This window comes from Vombatus ursinus, unplaced genomic scaffold (genome assembly GCF_900497805.2).
Source record: "Vombatus ursinus unplaced genomic scaffold, bare-nosed wombat genome assembly UNPS02014821.1, whole genome shotgun sequence".
Taxonomy (NCBI): domain Eukaryota; kingdom Metazoa; phylum Chordata; class Mammalia; order Diprotodontia; family Vombatidae; genus Vombatus; species Vombatus ursinus.
The window spans coordinates 182,201-196,221 of NW_020954599.1; positions in this window are offsets into that span (position 1 = coordinate 182,201).

Sequence of the window (14,021 nt, forward strand, 5' to 3'; positions counted from 1 at the left end):
ACAAGAGTGTTGTTACCTGTGTGCTCATGTATGGGATTAGAGCCTTAACAGCCTCTCATCTTCTAAGGGGGGCAATGTCTGGAAAGACTGGTTAGCTGGAGTGAATAGCTGGAGGGGAAAATTTTTGAGAAAATAACAAAAAGAGATGATTATGTAGGTCAAATGTAAATTATTCTAATGATTAGGATATACAGGCCTTGAGTATGTTCTAATACCAAGTTCTAAAAGCTGGGCTCAGAATTTATTAGATGCAATTATATTGTTCACTCTCTGTACAAACCAGGCATTTTCAAATATTTAGGTTCCAATTTCTCAGTTGTTATTTGAATTTCCTAAATATAACAAACTGGCAATTTGCTAACTTACATCACAAGGCAGTTATAGGTAATAAAACTGAAGTTTTTCCCTTTGTGGGGCTTGAATCTGAGGTGAAGAATGAAATAAAGGAAGATCAATCTTAATAAGTTAAATGATAGTGCAGTCAATCCCAATTTTAACACTCTTCACCATAGCTTACATGTCTACTTTGATATATATTAAATCTTTTTAACCAGAAAGGTTCACTTTACAAGTCATATCCTCATAAATTTTTTTTTAGGCAATTGGAGTTAAGTGACTTACCCAGGGTCACACAGCTAGTGTCAAGAGTTTGGTCTGAGGCCAGATTTGAACTCAGGTCCTCCTGACTTCAGGACTGGTGCTCTATCCACTGTGCCACCTAACTACCCCCCTCATAGATATTTTTTAAGATTTTTTTTAAGATCCTTCAGCCTGTTATTGGCAGGGTCTAAATCAAGTACAGGGTTTAAGTAAAGATAGAAACAGCAGGAAAAATGTAAAAACTTAAATTCTCCAAAATTTCAAATGAACTATGGGTTAATAGGACTAGAACCGTAAGGTCTGAGCTAGTTGGCACCACATAACATAATTATTGGCAAAGTGGAAATTAAGTGGCTATATTAAATTGTATTGAGATCTGTTTTGCAAAAAATTTTATCAGAAACATCTAAGAATCTCTATGAGTACAGGCACACCTCATAGATATTGTAGTTTGGGTTCCAGATCACCACAATAAAGTGAATATTGCAATAAAGAGAGTCGCACACATTTTTTGGTTTCCCAGTACATATAAAAGTTATATTTACTGTAGTCTATTAAATGTGCAATAGTATTATGTCTAAAAAAGCAATTTACACACCTTAATTTAAAAAATACTTTATCGCTAAAAAATGCTAACCATCTTCTAAGCCTTCAGCAAGTTGTAATCTTTTTGCTGGTGAGGGTCTTGCCTTGATGCTGATGTGATGGCTGCTGACTGATCGGGGTGACTGCTGAAGGTTGGGGTGGCTGTGGCAATTGCTTAAAATAAGACAACAGTGAAGTTTGCCACGTCAATTGACTTTTTCTTTCACTTGAACACTTAGAGGCCGTTGTAGGGTTATTCATTGGCCTAGTTTCAAAATTGTTCTATCTCAGTGAATAGAGAGGCCCAAGAGGGAGAGAGAAAGGGGAATAGCTGATTGGTGGAGCAGTCAGAACACACACAACATTTATCAATTAAGTTTACCATCTTATATGGGCATGGTTCATGATGCCCCAAAATAATTATCATAGTAACATCAATGAAGACTGAACACAGAACACCATAACAGATATAATAATAATGAAAAAGTTTGAAATATGGTGAGAATTAACAAAATGTGGCAGACACAATGTAAGCACAAACTGTTGAAAAAATGGCACTTTATCATGGTGGCTGTTAGTGACCTCAGGGTAGAGGGTCCATCAAACTGACAAAGTGACATTGGTAGTGACTGAGAGAGCTAGTGGCATCTGACTATGAACGCTTCCTGAGAACAGCAGTAGAGGAGAGGTTGTGGTCCCTCAGGAGAAAGGCGAGGAGACTGTGGCTCCCCCAGGAAAGAAACTCCCCACCAGCCAAAAAGTCCTGTGTTGCCCCACCTACCAAAAAAGCAGTCATGGTGCCTAGCAAAGAGGCAGCAGCTTCCCCTGCCAAGAAAGTGGCTACCCCTGCCATAGCTATTGTCAAACAAGGCAAGACAGGAGCCACCCCAGCTAAAGCAGCAGCCAGTCTCCCTAAAGCAGCAGACTTCCCAGACAAGGTGACTATCAGAGCAACACTGAAGTCAGGAAGACCTGTCATAGACTGTCAGGATGTTGGGATCATGGGCATGTCACTCAAACTCTCAGTGCCTCAGATAACCCCAAGACTCTAAGTTATAGATGAGTTTCCTTCATATACATATATATATTTTTAATGTGTATATATATAATTTGTGTATATAACATGTGTATATAATGTGTATATATATATATGGATGTCTAGACAAAAATATCATTATCACCCAGCTATCTAAAATATATTTTGTTATAATAATAATAATAATAATAATAGCTCTCATTTATGTAATAAATACATTATCTCATTTAATCCTCAAAACAAATTTGTAAGGTAGCTGTTATTATTGTCTACCTTTTGCTGCTGAGGAAACAGATGCTGAAAAAAGGTAAAAGATTTGCCTAGGTTAACACTGAATAAGCAAAATTATTAATATTTGAGAGTTTTTAAATAAATTTAACATACTGCTACAGATACTAGAAAACTGTCATCCAGCAATACACTTGTTTTTGTGAAAAGCACTGCTATTTAAGGACTGTATCTCAAAAACTAATTGCTTTGTTTACTCTTCACTTAAAGAATGATTTTCCAGAAGTACTAGGCTACAAAACTTTATGTACTTCCAGTCCACTTTACTAGATTATATCATCCATTATAAATACATCTGGTAAGTTCCTCACATGCTCCTGTTTGTGAATGACACTAAACAGGTTGCATAAAGCCCCTATGTGTTGCATATCCTATTGAAATAAATGTGTAACCACTCAACAGAGTTTGGCCTAACCATCCACACATGAAACACCAAATGATTGAAGAATGTCTATTTCCCAGATTTTAAAATGTGATTATGCAGACAAACAATAGAACTTGCCCATTACTTCATGTTTTCTGGGACAAATAGCACCAACAGATGAATTGGGTCCAGAATTAAAGATGAGATAGAGAACAGGCTAGATTATCTTCAGAACACTGAAAAACTCCTTTAATGACCCCAAACTTGTCCCAGAAACAAAAGTCTATCTTTTATGCCAATATTCCATGAGTACTCATAGAACACGAGTCTCTGAAGAATTAAAAATGAGCATCACAGAGAGCAGTGAAGAGGGATGGGATGGGGTGAGCAAACTGCAAATAAAAGGTACAGGATGTCAAGTTGGAGTAAAGGATGTTATCAGGGAAATATATGAGTGATAAGAAGATGGTTGTGTGTTTAGAGCAAGGGGTAAGAGCGTAACAGCCCAAGGCTTTGCTGGTATCCTCCAAATGTTCGAAGAAATCAAGGAAGCCCCCAACAGCAGATTGGCTGGATTCCTTATGGTGAATATATGAAAGGACGTAACAAGCATCACCCAAGATGGGCAGGTGTAGCTGTGTAGAAATCTGCATCAGTGGAGGGAATATCCCAACTTCATGAGATCACAAAGCCTTGTGAGTATTTAGGTATTCTTCTCTAGGTCATAAAGGTTAGCAACTATGTTGGTACTCATCTTTGTATTCTCAGAACCTAGCATATTGCATTACACAAGTGTTAAGCCTTAATAAATGGGAAGAAAGGGAAAGAAGGGGGAGAGAGGAAGGAGGGAAGAAAGAAGGAAAAAAGAGGAGAGGGAGAGAAGGGAAAAAGAAGGAGAAGGGGGGGCAGAAGAGGAGAAAAGGGGGTAAGGGTGTTGTTGGAAGTCCCTGAACTGGAACCTGAGGAAAAATGACGCTACTGAAAAAAGAAAAAAAAATTTAATGATGCTCTTTCTTTCAAAGCAGCTTCTAAAACATGGAGAGACTATAACGGTTTTCAATTTTATAAACAGTGATGAAATGATTTAAAATCAATCAGTGTTAAATATACTTTAATCCTGAATTAAATACGTTCTCATTATGAGGAAAAATATCATTGTGCCTGTACACACATCCTCATAAATTAAGTTCCTTTTTCCCATGTGACTGCAGTGCCCTCTAGTGTTCTTTTAATATTTTTAACGTTTAGGTTTATTCCAAAGAAAATAATTCAGTGTGATAAAATACTATCTTACATTTATATCCCAATTTATATTTTAAATGTTTTCACATAAATTATCTCATTTGACCCTCAAAAAAGGCCTTTAAGGTAAGCAGGGCATTATTACTATCCCCATTTCACAGCTCAGAAAACTGAGGCCCAGAAATGTGAACTACCCCATCCAAGGTTCCTAACTAGGATCACAGCTCATGGGATTTTAGAGGTAGATATTACCTTGGATATCATTTAATCCAACCATGTCATTTCACAAATGAGAACACCTGGGACATTGAAAGAGGAAACAACGTAGGACTACGGTATTTATACTGGAAATTAATGTATAGAAGGGCCTCGAGTTCAAGTGATATCAAAATCAGTTGAAGACACTGAAGTTGTTGAGCCTGGAGAGGTTAACTAGACAGCTAGAGCTTAGAGGCCACTAGACAGCTGTCATAGAGAAGAGAGATAAGATTTGTTCAGCTCCATCCCAGAGAACAGAAACTACGAGGGTAGGATGTTGGATGGATGGTTGGAAGTTCCAAAGAAGCCAACCGATGCTTTTAAATAAGAGCAGTCCATAAGTAGAATAGACTGACTCCGAGAAGGAGTCAGTTTCCCCTCGTTAGAAGCACTGCTAGTCTAAGCTTGATCCGACCTGGCCCCAGGAGAACACCTGGGGGGATCACAAAATTCAAATCGAGCAGTGCCTTGCCTGCAAATACCCACTCAGTAACTATCGGAGGAGGAGCACAGATGGCCGTTTCTGTCTTGTCTGAAAAGCTCCTGAGATACAGGAGAAACAGCCTCTGCCCCTTGATCAGACAGTCCCCTCCCATCCAAGTGGCTGTCCACACCCCTGTGTCCAAGACAAGCCACCTGGGCAGACATTCTCCATCAGCTATTGCCAGGTGCATGAGGTTCAAGTCAACAACCTCCCACCACAGAGGCCTTTGAGAAAAGGTGGCATGATCATTTAGCTGGAATGTTGTAAGAAAAGTCTCTTTAGGGGCAGCTAGGAGGTGCAGTGGATAGAGCACTGGCCCTGAAGTCAGGAGGACCTGAGTCCAAATCCAGACTCAGACCAGACACTTGACACGTACTAGCTGTGTGACCTTGGGCAAGTCACTTACCCCCGAATGTCTCCAAGAAAAAAAAAGACCCTTCTAACTCTGAAATTCTGTGATTCCAATACAAGAACGAGCATGCAGTCAAAACACAATTATCTACCAGGAAATCATGAAGGAAGCAACACTGTTTGGTGCAAGGAGATCCTAGGTACAGATCTAGAGACGCAAGGGCCCTCAGAGGCTATCTAGCTGATTTTAGAAAAATATGGAAAGATTTACACCTTGCACCATCATAACCATCTTACGACCACCTAGTCAGGGGAGATATTCTTTGCTTTACCCAATCCGTGACCCTGCTGACGGATCATTTTTGCTTATGTGTCACAGGTCAACCAATGGAATTATTCTGTATTTGGTATAGCTATTCTTGAATGTCTAGACATCTAACCCCATAAAAACAGGGCCCGAGAAGAAGGAAGCATCTCAGATGATGAGGAAGATCTGAGCTCCATTTCATTGGAGGGGACCATGGACCCCCACGACTCAGAACTCTGCCTCAGTCTCTCTTATTGCAGGTTGGATCATTTTTACACATTTGTTTATGGATGCCTAAAGCATGTCCATGTGGTATGGGGTCACAGAGGTTCCCCAGAGGTCTAAGTGACACTATACCAATGCATAAGAGGATTTTGTAATAATCCTCGAAGACTTTAACGAGGGTAATAGTTTTTGGTTTGTTTTTTTTTTTAATAGGGAGAAGGGGTAATATTCAGAGAGATACCAGGGAGATAAAATTGACAAAGTTTGGTATCTGGTTGAATATATGTAAGAGTGAGGATGACTCCGCGTCAGTCAATCGAGAAGCATTTAATATGCACCTGTCATATGCCAGCTGCTGTGCTAAGTTCTGAGAATACAAAAAAAGGCTGAGTCTGGTGTATAGCCAGTCTTAGGAAGTGACTTGTTTAATCTAGCCCAACTATCAACCTAACAGCTGAGGCATCATGTCCCACAAGTGAGGGAACAATTCATTCACTGGCTAAGTCACAATCAAAAGAGAAATTAATTTGGGGGGGGGGATATTCTGAAGCAGCCATTTTGTTTGGACCCTCTATTCCTAGGGGCTGAGATGGTAGAGAAAAATATACTCCTGGTGAGAGACTTTATCATACTTTAGAACTGATGTTAACTGCGTAAATTATATTGGGAGAATACTCCTCAGTCCCTCAGGTTTAAGCCCAGAACCCTGAGGGAAGATGCAGCTAGCCTTGTTCTCAGGACCCAACCTGCCCTGGAGTTGGGGTTGGCAATTCCTTACGTATCTTGAATATCAATACTTCATCAGAGATACTTACTGCAAAATTTTTCCCCTAGCTGTTTTCTTCTAATTCTAACTATATTACTTTTGTTTCTGCAAAAATTTTTCAATTTTATGTAATCAAAATTGCACATTTTATCTTTTATGATACTCTCCATCCCTTATTTCATCAAGAATTTTCTCTTTATCCATATCTATGCATGATATCTCTGTCTCTTTTCCCCTCATTTGTTTATGATATGCTCTTTTATATCTTTGTTTTGATGGGTTCAATATCTACCATTGTCCCCTTCTTCCCCATATAGGTTAGACTAGCAGTTCATTCCCTAAAAGACAAAGAAGTTTTCTTCAATACTTGATTAACCAGAGAACTAAAAGTGGAGAGTTTCCTAGTGGCTTCAGGCCATGTTAATGTGATTTCTTTGTCAGGAAGGGCATAAAAGACCCATAGAGTCCTTCAAACTTAGTAGATATCCCAAGACCACTCCCTCAAATTACCACATCCACGTCTGCAAGAGGTCACATAAGTGTTGTATCCTTACTGAATATTTTTCCTTTGATATGACTGAGCAAACCTAAATACCAGGGCACCATCTCGGGTCAAGCCCAGACCGTGACACAGGTCTGATGTTCATTCAGACATTTGATGTAAGGTATCAGTCTAAACCTAATTTCTGTCATATTGCTTTCCAGATTTCCTAGAAATTTTTGTAGAGTACTTGTCATGCAAATTTAGGGCAGAGTTTGGGTGAATAGCTACACTGGAATAGGTTAGAAGGATTTATTGATAACTTCCATGCAAGTGCAGCATGGAAGGGTACAACAATTCAGTTAGAGATAAAGTTGAATGTGAAAGGCCTCCCTTTTCCCCATTATCACTACAGGCAACAGGGGTGTTGGCTCAGATGCATGGCGAGATGCACTTTCCACATAAAAAGCCCAGATTCCCGGGGACCTGGGTTTACATGAGGTTTTCAGACAGAGTCTGCTGTGGCAGTTGACACATCACTGATGGGGCAGTGGGGTCAAAGAGCATGGACCAGTAGTAAAAAGAGTATTTCTAGAAATTAACCAGCAAAGCTTTACTCAAAATAAGGAAGATGGAATTACAACTACGCCATATCAGTAAGCTTGCTGGTGAGTTTCAGCAGACGGTAATAGTTAGAACTAGGTGTAATTTAAACCTTAAGCATACCAGAGTTGTATAACAGTACACAGCGCTAAGAGAGTAGGACCATAGATTTCTCTGGTTATTCAATCCTGAGATGGCTTGTGTCATCCCAACATGACGTAAGTCATATTCATTTGGAACTAATTGTGATTTGGTATAAGTTGTTAGTCTAAACCTATTTTCTGTTACATAAATCTTTCCAGATTTCCTAGCAATTTTTGTGGAATACTCCTCCCCAGGAGTTTGAGTACTTGGGTTTGTTAAATCCTGGATTATTACATTCAGTTGCTGAGTCCTGAGTCTTGAGACCCTAATCTGTCCCATTTCTCTTTTTTAGTCAGAACCAGATAGTTTTTATGATTACTTCTTTGGAATATAGTTTGAAATCTGGTACTCATTTCACACTTTTTTTCACTATTTTCCTTTAGCTTCTAGATTTTTTTTCCTCCATATGACTTTTGTTATCATTTTTGTTTATTTCTATAAAGCAACCCTTTACTAGTTTGATTAGCATGGCACTGAATCTGTGGATTAACTTGGGTAGTATTGTCATTTTTATTGTATTGGCATGACCCAACCACCGGCAATCTCTCCAATTATTCATGTATCTGTTCCCAAAAAGCTAACTCCCAAATTTATCAATTCAACGGGGTTTTTAGGTTATCCTTTCTTGATTTTCAGAATTTTTCTTTTTTATTCTTTGTTATATCAGGGAAATGGGGAAGGCATATATTGAGAAATAATGATACAAAATTACATCAATAAAATTTAATTTTTTTTAAATTCCCACCATAAACACAGGATACATTCTCCCACAAGTATACACACTATATTTGGAAGAGTGAGCATGCATAAGGATCATACATGAAGGGCCCACATATAGAGAATACATGTGAAGAGAAAACCCACCTTCAGTGCTACATGATTCCTTTTGGAGATGTCATGCTGCTCAGTAGCCTTGTGGCTAACAAAGCATGGCATCTCCATTGGGCATATAGCTCTGCTGGGCTCACTGCTCCTTCTCTTTACCAGGCGTGATGACATCTATCCTGGTTCTACTCCTCACTGACCATGGGATCTCTGCTTTGCTGAGCCTGCTGCCACAGAGTGGCTAGAATCTGTCTTAATAAGGGTAGGCTCAGAGCTCCTTAGTTCTAGCCAGCATAGACACATAACAAAAGCCAGGCAAAGTACCTCCAGATTAAAATTAGGGCACTTGGAGGGGAGGCATCCAGAGATCAAAGACTTCTTCCATTACCTTATTATATTTAGGTGGCACAGTGGAGGGAGGGTTGGGCCTAAAGGCAGGAAGACTCATCTTCCTGAGTTCAAATCCAGCCTCGGATACTTCCTAGCTATGTGACCCTGGGCAAGTCACTTAACCCTGTTGGCCTCAGTTTCTCATCTATAAAATGAACTGGAGAAGAAAATGACAAACCATTCTAGTATGTTTGCCAAGAAACCCCCAAATGGGTCACCAAGAGTTAGACACAACTGAAAAACGAATGAACAACAAAACTCTTATATACCCTCAAGATTCTCTTACTTAGTTAAAAAATAACTTCAAGTCAGAATAAAAGGCAACTTAAGAGGGACAGAACATTATAGTGGGGAGGTCTAATTTTTGTCTTTGTCAATAACATAATTGAAATCAATTGCATTGGAACTATACTTTGGCCAGCAAAAGGCCTTGGTCACCTCCATTAAGGATGGGGCAGACCTGAGCATGCGTGTATGTATCTGAGTAGTATCTGGGAAGTAACCAGCAGAAAAGGACAGACTAAAGATTGGAATGAAGGAGGAAATGATTGGGGTGCAATGTACTGGAGGAAACAGGAGGGGATAGAATCAATCATAGTAGAAGACTAGCCTCGGCAAAGGGAAATGCCACTCTTTCCCCATAGGTTGGAGTAAAGGAAGAAAGAATGAGAAATGATAACAAGCGATTTTAATAACAATAGCTAGCATTCATATAGTGCTGAGATGGGCAAAGCGTTTGACATTTGTTATCTCATTAACCTTGTAATGGAGCAGCTATTATTGTTCCCATTTTAGAAATGAAGAAACTGAGGCAAACAGAGTTTAAATTACTTGCCTAGGGTCACCCATCGAATAAGTATCTGAAGGGGCAGCTAGGTGGCCCAATGGATAGAGCACCGGCTCTGAAGTCAGGAGGACCTGAGTTCAAATCTGACCTCAGACCAAATACTTGACACGTACTTGCTGTGTGACCCTGGGCAAGTCACTTTACCCCAATTGCCTCACTGAAGAAAAAAAAAAGAATAAGTATCTGAGGTAGGAATCAAATCTTTCCTGAGTCCAAATCCAGCAGTTTATCCTTTTTGTGAGGAAAAGGCTAGAAGGAAGAGCTCACTGCAAACGGTCTTTATTTTCTCAGTAAATCACGAAGCAAGGTTCTTAGCTGAGAAGATGGAGTAGGGGTATGGTTTGGGAGAGCTGAGGTTAGAAGGGAAAATTTAAAACTATGAGGGATGTAACTGACAATCCTTTAGGGAAAAGCAAAGGGAATTCCTCGTTAACAATGAGGGCCCACTTGAAATTAGATACTATAGCTATGTAGTGTGCCCAGGAAGCCCACAGGACACTTCTCCCATCTGTGTTCAACAGCATGGGAACAGGAGGAGAGGCGGCAGATGATCCAGGGATGATTCAGGGTTGGAGTTAGGCAAGATACGAGCCATGATAGGAGAGGAGAGCAAGGGATTCAGAAGAGAGGATGGTAGAGTACACGGCTCGTTACCCAAAGGGTCAAGATTGTGAAGGGAGGAAAATGAGGTCAGAACAGGAGACTAGAAGAACCAGGAGAAGCAACCAATTAGTCAAATAATAAGCATTTCTAAAGCGTGCCAGGCATTGTGCTAAGTGCTGGGGGATATGGGGAAAACAACATGTCTATATAAAACTTTAATATAACAAAATAACTTTGCAGGAGAAAACTGGTAGCTGAGGCGGACTGGAAACAACCTTCTGGCAGAAGGTGGCGCCAGAGGGATTCTAAGTCAGAGGAAGAGTTCAAAGGCATCGAGAAGGAAGCTGCAGTGCTTGTGTGTGAAGAACAGGGCAATAGTGCCCTACAGGCAATGGTGGCAGAGAGAGAGTACAGAAGTGGCAGTGGGTGGCACAAAATATTCCCACTGCCCATCTTGCACCAGGGCATGGTTTTGGCAGGGCATAGGAGAAGGTGCAGCCAGTACTGGAGAGGATGGCCAGAAATGCAGTATTTTCTGGGAGAAGCCAGCTATCTGTGAGAGCCAGAAGATAAGGGGGGAAATGATGGGAAGAGGTCCAGAGTGCAGGGAAGTGTTCTAATTATGGCAGAGAAATTCTAGAAAGCACATTAGAAGCAGCAGGTGCAACCAGAAGGGGACATGGGAAGGACAGCCTTAAGGAGCCCTTATTCTTCATCTTTGTCCTTAGCCTCCTTCAATGCTGAGCTCAAGAGATGAAGCGCATGACTTCTTTTCTGTTTCCTCACCTCTCTTCCTCCTCCTTTCCCCACCCTGCTATTCCTCCCCGCAAATTACCTTGTATTATTCTGCATGCATTTTGTATCTACTTTTATATGTAATTGCTGTAGCATTCTATGGAATATAGATTCATTTTGAGAAAACTTTAATGAAAATGTATTACAGGAACCTTTATATTATTTTAGATATCTAAAAATTTTTTTTTCTAAACTTAGTCATTTGTAACATACTAGAGTCACCAAACATTGGTCAATCTCTGTCTTTTTGTGGGTTCTGCTGCTTTAGAATTTGTTTAGAGCCATTTTTTTACAGGTATTTGAAGGGGTTTGGGGGAGAGCTCAAGAAAGGCACTGCTTTTACTCTGCCATCTTGGCTCCGCCTCCTTGACCTTATCTCAACATTCGTCAATCTGACCAAGGTCTTCGATACTGTCTTTCATGCAGGCTGGCCACATTATTCGAATGCCAAACTTACATTTGTCTAAAATACTATTTTATGGAAACCTCACACAAGGCAAAAACTCACATGGTGGCCGGAAGAAGTGATACAAGGACACTCTTGAGGTTTCTCTGAAGAACTTTGGAATCCACTGTGTAACAGGGGAGACCCTGACACGGGACCAACCAGCATGTGCCTGTATCAAAGAAGACACGACGCTCGGAGTGAAGCAAAATTTCAGTAGCTCAAAAGAAACACGAGATGTGCAAATGTAGAGACATCGCCACTCCAAATGTTCATATGAACTGTTTGTACCCTACCGGTGGTAGAGCCTTTTAAGCTCGCTCTGGCCTGATCAGGCACAGTTGGACACACTGTACCTTGACTCCAACATAGTGACGTCATTTTGGTCCCCTTGGAGAACAAAGGGTAACAACCAACTAACCAGAGTCACCAAAAGCTGGGAGAAAAAGATTGGTTTTAAGCAAATAGATTACAGTCACTTATCACAAGAATAATACACTATGACTGGGTAGGATTTATACTAGGAGTGCAGGGCTGGTTCAATATTAGGAAAACTATCAGCATGATTGATCATATCAACACCAAAACGAACACAAACCACATGATCATCTCAACAGATAGAGAAAAAGCTTTTGACAAAATACAGCCCCCGTTCCTATGAAAACACTAGAGAGCATGGGAATAAATGAAGTCTTCCTTAAAATAACAAACAGCATCTACCTAAAACCTTCAGCAAGCATCATATGTAACAGGGACCAGCTAAAAGCATTTCCAATAAGATCGGGGGTGAAACAAGGATCCCCGTTATCACCATTGTTGTTCAATATCGTACTGGAAACGTTACCATTAGCAATAAGAGAAGAAAAAGAAATTGAAGGTATTAGAACAGGCAAAGAAGAAACAAAGCTATCACTCTTTGCAGATGATATGATGATATATTTAGAGAATCCTAGAGAATCAAGTAAAAAACTACTGAAATAATAAACAACTTTAGCAAAGTTGCAGGCTGTAAAATAAACTCACATAAATTATTGGCATTTCTATATATTACCAACAAAGCCCAACAGCAAGAGATAGACAGAGAAATTCCATTTAAAGTTACTGTAGACATTATAAAATATTTAGGAGTCTACCTACTGAAACAAACCCAGGAACTAAAGGAACACAATTACAAAACACTTTTCCCACAAACAAAGTCAGATCTAAATAACTGGAAAAACATCAGTTGCGCATGGGTAGGCCAAGCTAATATAATAACAATGACAATTCTACCTAAATTAATTTACTTATTCAGTGCCATAACAATCAAACGGCCAAAAATTATTTTATAGAGTTATAAAAAATGTAACAAGATTCATTAGGAGTAACAAAAGGTCCAGAATATCAAGGGAACTAACGAAAAGAAATTCAGGGGAAGGTGGCCTAGCCATTCCAGATCTTAAATTGTATTATAAAGCAGCAATCATCAAAACTACTTGGTACCGGCTAAGAAATAGAGTGGTGGATCAGTGGAATAGGTTAAGTATGCAAGACATAGTACTCAATGACTATAGTAATCTATTATTTGATAAACCCAAAGACCCCGGCTTCTGGGATAAGAACTCACTCTTTGACAAAAACTGCTTGGAAAACTGAAAAAAAGTATGGCAGAAACTAGGCATAGACCAAAATCTCACACCATATACCAAAATAAAGTCAAAATGGGTTCATGATTTAGATATAAAGGCTGATACTGTAAGCAAACTGGAGAGCAAGGAATAGTTTACCTATCAGATTTATGGAGAACAGAAGAATTCATGACCAAACAGGAAATAGAGAACATTGCAAAATGCAAAATGGATAACTTTGATTACATTATTGAAAAGTTTTTGCAAAAACAAAGCCAATGCAACCAAGATTAGAAGGAAAGCAGAAAATTGGGAAAGAATTTTTACCAGCATCTCTGATAAGGGCCTCATTTCTAAAATAGAACTGAGTCAAATTTATAAGAATATAAGTCATTCACCAATTGATAAATGGTCAAGGGATAGGAACAGGCAGTTCTCAGATGAAGAAATTAAAGCTATCTATAGTCACATGAAAAAATGCTCTAAATCACTATTGATTAGAGAAATGCAAATCAAAACAACTCTGAGGTACCACATCACACCTATCAGATTGGCCAACATGAGAAAACAGGAAAATGATAAATGTTGGAGAAGATGTGGGAAAATTGGAACACTAATGCATTGTTGGAGGAGTTGGGAACTATGCCCAAAGGGCTATAAAAATGTGCATACCCTTTGACCCAGCAATATCACTTCTAGGGCTGTATCCCAAAGAGGTCATACAAATGGGGAAAGAACTCACATGTACAAAAATATTTATGGCAGATCTTTTTGT